This window comes from Trichosurus vulpecula, chromosome 4, assembly GCF_011100635.1.
Source record: "Trichosurus vulpecula isolate mTriVul1 chromosome 4, mTriVul1.pri, whole genome shotgun sequence".
In the NCBI taxonomy this organism is placed as follows: Eukaryota; Metazoa; Chordata; class Mammalia; order Diprotodontia; family Phalangeridae; genus Trichosurus; species Trichosurus vulpecula.
The window spans coordinates 189,096,770-189,103,931 of record NC_050576.1 but is presented as its reverse complement, the minus strand read 5'-3'; the positions used below and the strand labels follow the sequence as shown (position 1 = coordinate 189,103,931).

The following is a 7,162-nucleotide window of genomic DNA, read 5'->3' as shown; positions in this document are numbered from 1 at the left end:
CAGGTGACCCTGGTCAAGCCAGTCTTTCTCAGCCTAAGTTTTTTTCATCTGTAAAATGGGGATCAAAATAGCATCTATGTCATAGGGTTGTTGTGAGACTTAAATGAGATGATATATCTAAAGCGCTTTTCAAACTTGAAAATGTTGTATAAATGTTAGCTATTATTATTATCGAAGGATTTGGAGCTAGAAAAGATCTTGGAGATGCTAGGATTAGAGCTCTAGAGTTGGAAGGGACCACTGCTCAAGCAAGCTAGGTGAACTCCTAGTTTTATAGATAAGCAAATCCAAGGCCCAGCCAGGTCTTAGAATCACAGGTTTCTGCTCAAAGAGCCCTTAGACGTTGAGCTTCCTCAGGTCCTCCTTTCCTCCATATTTTCCTCTCTGACATGGATAACTAACCCTCACAAAAATGGCTTGGATAATCTACTATTTTTGTTTATCTGTGATGTGGCTCATCTCAAATGAGATAATATTTGTAAAGTGTCTGGCATGATGCCTGGCACTCTGTAGGAGACATAGAAATGGTTATTCTCTCCCCCTACTTCCGCTGGCTCTGTAACCTCTAAGACTTCTCCCTCTCCCTTACCCCCACCTCATCGAGTTCAATTGATTTTGCCTTACAAAAGTCTCTCATCAGACTCCTCTTCACTCAGCAGCTACCATCCTAATTTAGCCACTTCTCTCTTCTCACTTGGAAATTGTAGTAGCTTCTTCATTTCTTTCCTCATTTGGCTCCTTAACTTCTAATTCTTCCTCAAGCAGCCAATCGGTAAGCATTTACTAAGGACTTACTATGTGCTAGGTAATATGCTAACCATTGGGGATACCAAGGAAGGCATAAAATAACTTCTGCCCTGAAGCGGCCCACAATCATATTTCACATTGCATCCTTTCATTTTTCATTCTAGCCAAATTGGTGTATATGTGGTTCCCTGTCCATGACTTTTGACCTCCTATCCCATGCTTTTGAACAGGGTATGTCCTCCAGGTCCTTCCTGGCCTCTAGACTTCTGGATTCCTAGCTCCCTTCAAAGCTTAGCTTAAATACCACCCTTCTGTGGTTCAGTTGTGTCTGACTCTTTGTGATCCCATTTGGAGTTTTCTTGGCAAAGATACTGGAGTGGTTTGCCATTTCCTACTCGAGCTCATTTTACAGATGAAGAAACTGAAGCAGAGTTAAGTGACTTGTCCAGGGTCACACAGCTATCACATATCTGATACCCAATTTGAACTCAGATCTTCCTGACTACAGGCCAACTGCTCTACCTGCTTCAACTTCTGGCTGTCCCTTTTACAGGAGGGTTTTCTGGTTCCCCCCCCCTCCTTTCCCTCCCACCCCATAATTACATTTATTTTGAGTATTTTGTTTTTACTTAATAAATGTTCATCTTGTTTTCCTACCAATAGAAATGTAAGCTTTTCAGGGCAAGAAGTCTTGTTTCTGTCTTTATGTTCTGGGACCCTAACATAAATGCTTGTTGAATGGAATGGAACTGACTACAATTCCACTGCATCTGCCGCCCCCATTCTTCAGCCCCTGCCCTCAGGTGACTAATTAACTTCTGTGATTGTGTCTAGAAGCATTCTTTCTGGATCTTCCTATTGGTATTCCTCCCCTCCCCCTCCCCCCATTCCATCCACTCCCCCAAGCCTCTCTTTCTTCCTTAGACTAGTCTTGCCCCACCTGAAACCTGAAAGCTAGTCTTAGACTAGCTTTGTCTATCTAACCCAGTGTCATTCTCCCTTCCCGGGGCCTCCTGCCCCAAACCTCACAACACCCCAACACCCACTGCATGATTCATGGTGTAGTTGCATCAACCGCCCAGAGATAACCAGGGCCCACAGAAGCTGCTCTTTCCTGCCATGTCATTTTAGACTCTTGACTTCTTTAGAGCACTTCAACACAAATGTGGGGAATAGTCTCTCCATGAGCAGTGATAATAGTTGAGTAATAGAATGAACCTTGGATTAAGAATCAGAGGACCTAGATTCCAATCTTGACCTCAACATTAGTTGAAAGAGATGACCTCTGAGGACCTTTATAGCTTTAAATCTAGGATCCTTTATATTACTTTGGTCTCACTCCTCATTTTATAGATGAGGAAATTAAGGCCCAGAAAGAAGTGATTTGATCCGGCCAAGTTCGAACATATAATCTCAGTTATGTGGAAGGAGGGACCTTTGAGGTCATCTAACCAGCCTGACTTGGGGTCTTCTGATTCCAAATGCCACAGCACCATAATTGGGATCCAAAACATCAGATAACCCAAAAGCTTTTTCTTTGAAAGGTTAGCTTCTGGATGAAACCACCCCTACCCCCACCCCTGACTTTTTCCTGCAGCCAGCCCTCTCTTCTCCATTGTATTTAGCTCAGGCTTATATTCAAATGAGTTTACAAGTTTGCTTTCCCGCTGCTTGAAGTCACTGATGGGCCGAGGTAGGGAGTTGTTTTCTGATGAGACATTTGCCAAGGAGAATCCGGGAGCCTGGAGATCGTGTTGATATCAAAAAGTTTCTCCCATCATGGAAATACTTGGGTTGATAGACCCAAGGGAGGAGAGAGTGACTGTCTCTGCAAAATCTCTTCCTACTTGCCAACCTGCTCTCTCCTTCCTGTCTGAACTCCTTGGTCATGATTAGCGTTATCCCCCAGATGTCTGGTTTGGGGTAGTGATTTTTCCCTTCTATCCTCTAGTTCCATTTCATTTGGTATGCTCCAACAGGCTCTCGGGACCAACATAGTCCTCCCAAGTTTTCAGTTTCTCACCTACGCCCTCGGGCGAAGAACAAAAAGGCCCCAAACTGCAGGACTGGTTTTCAGAACGATCATAATTTAAAAAAAAAAAAAAAAGGAAGGTAACCCAGAAAAACTGGGTTTGGGAAGAGGAATCTGGATTAAAATTCCTGTTCTGGACACTTATTGTGTGACCTTGGGCAAGTCACGTGGAACTGTTAACTTATTTATATAATGAGAGTGTTGGACCAGTTACCCTCGGAGGTCTCTATCTTTGTTTTTAGGTAAAGAGATTACTTTTTTTTTTTTGGTCTCCCGATCTCTAACCATTATCAATTTGGCATTTAGCCGGTACTTAAAGTTTGGTTGATTTAAATTTGAATTAACGAGTATGAACTTGAAAGAGGAGTTTATGGAGCTGAGATGGTATGTGTGAACTTTCCCTCTCCTTTTTGCCGTTGGGGTACTAAGTGAAAAGAGAGAGAAAACAACTTTTTGGACCTCAGTTTCCTTAACTGTAAAGTAAGAGGATCAGATCTGCAGTTCAATTCCAGTTCTGAATCTACGATCTTACTATTCCCACTCTGGATTCTTCCCCTCTAAGCCTCATCTTTAGGCTGGAGGAAGAACGAGTCTTGGAGTTTGAGCCACCTGGAGGCATGCTCCTTACCCTTCCTCAAGACCCAGGGGCTGGACCTGGAGGGGGACCTGAGAGGTTACGTCTAGTTCGATCTCCTTTTACGGAGAAAACCGAGCTCCAGAAAGATTTGACCTGCCCGAGATCACCTAATTTGCGCAAGTGGTGGAGCCGGGATTCTAATCTGGGGCTTCTTCTGACTTCTTAGATGAGGGAACTTTCAGTTCTAGACCCTAGGGTCACTCCTAGTGACTGGGCTGCGGCGCTGTCCTCAGTCTGAGGGGGACGAAGATAAAGCAGCCACTCTTGTGGATGGGGCAAAGACTTTCCTCCCAATTCTGAGTCAACACAATTTTGAGGCCTTGCCAAAAAAAAAAAAAAAAAAAAAAAAAAAAAAAAAAAAAAAGGGAGGTATGGTGGCGGCGGCTTGGCGAGATTAAAAAAAAGGGGTGGTGGTGAAGTGGAAGAACTCGGGCACATTTATGCAAAATTGGGAAGCTAGTAATATTGGCATACCTCTGACACTGATTAGATGGAAAGATTTAAAGGGAACAGCTTTAATTGTGGTGGAGGGATATCTTGGAGGAGCGGGCCGGAAGGTGTGTGCAAGCAGGGACAGGAGGCTGCGGGGAGGCAGGACTCCCACCTCCCCAAATTCAGGAGACTCAACCCTTCACACTCACTTCTCCTGCGGGGCTCTGGCTCTCAGCCGGCCCGAAGCTTCTTTTGCTCACCTCCTCCTACCCCGCCCCTGGGACCTGGGGGGGCGGAGCCACCCCTGCGGCCCGCCCCTTTGATGTGCGCCGGCGCGGCTATGATTGGCCAGCCGCTTGTGACGTGCGGGGACTGCGGTGGGCTCTGGTGCAGCGGTAGCTGCAGCGCCGGCCGGGGCTCTGGCTCCGGCTCCGGGGCACTTAAAGGGGACGCAGCGGCGGCCCTGGGACCAAGGTGGGGGGGTGGGTCTCGGGGAGGGGCTGGGGGGGACAACAGAGCCAAATTCGATCGGCGGCTCCTTGGGGTGGGGGACTTGTACATCGGAGCCCAGGAACTGAGGAGAGCGTAGGACACCGCGTCCCCTCTTGACCGTGCCCCCCTTATTCCATCCGGCACCCCAATATCTCATTCAAGCCCCTTCCACCTCGCACGCATACTACAAAAGCTCAGCCCGGACACACTGCTGCCACCACGCCACTGCTGTTGCTGCCGCCGCCGCTGTCGCTGCCACTGTGAGTCCCCGGAGAAGGGGGTCTGGGGTCCGGGTTTGGGGTGAGGGGCTTAGGTGGTGTTTGGGGAGTGGCATTGCTCGATGCAATGCGTGGAGGAGTGAGAGGCAGCAGCCTGTGCTTTGGGTGTATCTGTCGAAGCGGGGTGGGGGGGTGGGGGTGGCATGGGATGTGTGTGTGTTCTGATTCCTACCCCAACCCGGGGTAGGAATTTGGAGTCTTCGTGCACCACCACACCCGCCCTCCCTTCCCAGGAGCCAAGCCTCATTTAGACTCCATGGCATGCGTGCCCATTCTCTCCCTGGCACCCTCTTGCAAAAGCTTCTGTCCACCCGCGGCTGCTTCTTCCTGACTCCCTCTCTTCCCACCCTAGTTCTAACTCTAGCCTTGCCTGGTCCCCTGCTTTATTTGGTCCTCCTGGCCCTCCCAGTGCCTACTCCCCTTGTCCTTCGCCCTCTTGCCCTAACACGACATACCCTAGATCTTGGTTCTCTCCTGCCCCTGCCCTTCCCCCACTCCATCTACACCCTCCTCCCCAGAGAAGAGCCCGGGGCCAGCTGGGGATGTTCCAAAGTGTTTCCTTCGCAGCCATCTCTAAAAATATCCCACTCTCACCCTCCGCCACCTTCCTGACCCCAGCGAGAGGTCCATTCCGGTCCAGCAAAGACCCCGATGTAGTCCCCTAGGAGGAGCCTGCCCTGGCCTCCTCCCTCACCTTTTTTGTTTGGGTTGGGTCTCAGCTCCTGTCTGCCCTTCTTTCCTCAAAGGTTGCAGCTTAATAGGGATTTCCTAATAACTCAAGAAGAGTTAAGCAAGATATTGGGGATGCAGCGGACACTTAGAAGAGTAGAAGGGGTGGGAGGTGTGTGTGTATATGCGGGGGTGATGGAGATATTGGCTAGACTTACTGGAAGGGAGACCAAAGAGCTTGTAGTATTCTATTCGTGGCTGTGCTGTGTGCTCTAAGGGAAGTAGCTCAACCTCTCTGGACCGTTTACTTATGCACCTTCAGCAGGTAGTGAGGAATCCTTCTGCCTTCCAGAGATATGAAGGAGGAAGACCCTGTGATTAAGAGGAGCCCAACCCGGGGAAAGGAGAATGATCTTGACTAGATTTTAATGTATTCAGTGGAGAACTGAATTTTGGTCTTGGACTGACAGAATTACTATGTATTTTCACAGTCCTCATTTCCTACACCCACATCCCCATTTGGAAACAGCCCTTGAGGTAGTATCCCTACATAAGGAGGATGGAGGCAAATGCGGATGCTGAGTACAACTAGCCATTTTCCCCTTCCTGTTGTTGGTCTTGTGAAATTCTTTGTGACCCCATGGACCATAGCACAGATACTATCCATGGGATTTTCTTGGAAAAGAGACTGGAGTGGTTTGCCATTTCCTTTTCCTGGGCATTAAGGTAAACAGAGGTTAAGTGACTTGCCCCGGATCACACAGACATTACTGAGGTGGAATTTGAACTCCGGTCTTTCTGACTCCAAGTATAGCATTCTATCCATTGAGCTGTCTAGCTGCCTCTGAGCTCTGTCCTTTCTGATTCCAAATTCTAAGCGTCCCTACCCCCCAGACCAAAAAAAGTTATTTTAGGCTTGGAGAGATAGGGACCTGAGATTTTAAGTTTTCTACCTTCTCCTAGGCTTAGTCTTTGCCTCCAGAGAATGGGGAGGAGAGCAAGAGGATGGGAGGTGTTTTATGACTGGGGAAGTGACTACCTTCCCAGCAGGAGTCAGGAGAGACTAGAGTTCTGCTGATTGGCTCTTTGATAGGGTTGGGTGGGGAAGAAGATGGAGCTAAGATTTCCCTCCCTATAAAAATCTAAACACATTCCTCTTTAGTTTTCTAGGGTGGGAGGGAATGAATGTTTCCACATCCTATCCCTTATGCCTAGAGGAATTCCATTTAATGAAGGCAGAGGGATAGAGCTTGGGGCACTGAGATATTGAGGTGAGTAACCCATTTGAAATCTAGTTAGAGGGAAACATTTGAATTCAGGTCTGAGCCATACACATATGTCTCTGCTGATGGTGCCAAGGAGAGAAAGGAAGCTTCACCCTCTGAATCTCTGCCTGATCCCCATGAAGGCAGGGAGATAGGATGACAGGGTTCTTTGTGTTTGGGACGTGAGGAGAAAGGGAGAATTGAAGCTGGTGTGGTAGGAGGAGTAAACTGGTGCATGGAGATCCTTTCCCCCAGGGATTCAAGAATAGGGCAGAGATTTGGCAGTGGTGTTACCACATCAATAAGGACTCAGTCTCAAGCTCCCTTACCACCGTCTGTCTCTGGTTCCTGTTAGTGTTTGCTTGGACTACAGGAATGCTATCTCCTGACCTTTTTTCTGCAGCAGGAGATCTCCTCCTGGCCCATCCCCAACATGTGCTATCTTTTTGGAAAAGGCTGGGAAAGTTGCCCACACCCTGACCCATGAGCAGATGTCCTAGGGACAATATTCCCCAAATTATTTTTTATTTTCCCCATCTCTTAGTATTTCTCACCTCCCCTTCTCCAGTCAGTGTTTCAATTTTCCAGAGGGTCTACCATCACCCCTTTC

At 48.0% G+C, this 7,162-nt stretch overlaps 1 protein-coding gene across 3 annotated transcripts in view; it reads left to right on the top strand.

Annotated features, from left to right (window-relative positions):
• Positions 1-4,215: 4,215 nt before the first annotated feature.
• PHOSPHO1 (phosphoethanolamine/phosphocholine phosphatase 1) overlaps positions 4,216-7,162 on the top strand; it is a 12,213-nt gene continuing 9,266 nt past the window's right edge. For 2 of the 3 annotated variants that reach the window (XM_036754019.1, XM_036754020.1), the window contains exon 1: positions 4,216-4,600. The gene's annotated coding sequence lies outside the window, so the exon portion shown is untranslated. The remainder of the gene's footprint in view (positions 4,601-7,162) is intronic. The other variant, XM_036754021.1, reaches the window with a different exon arrangement.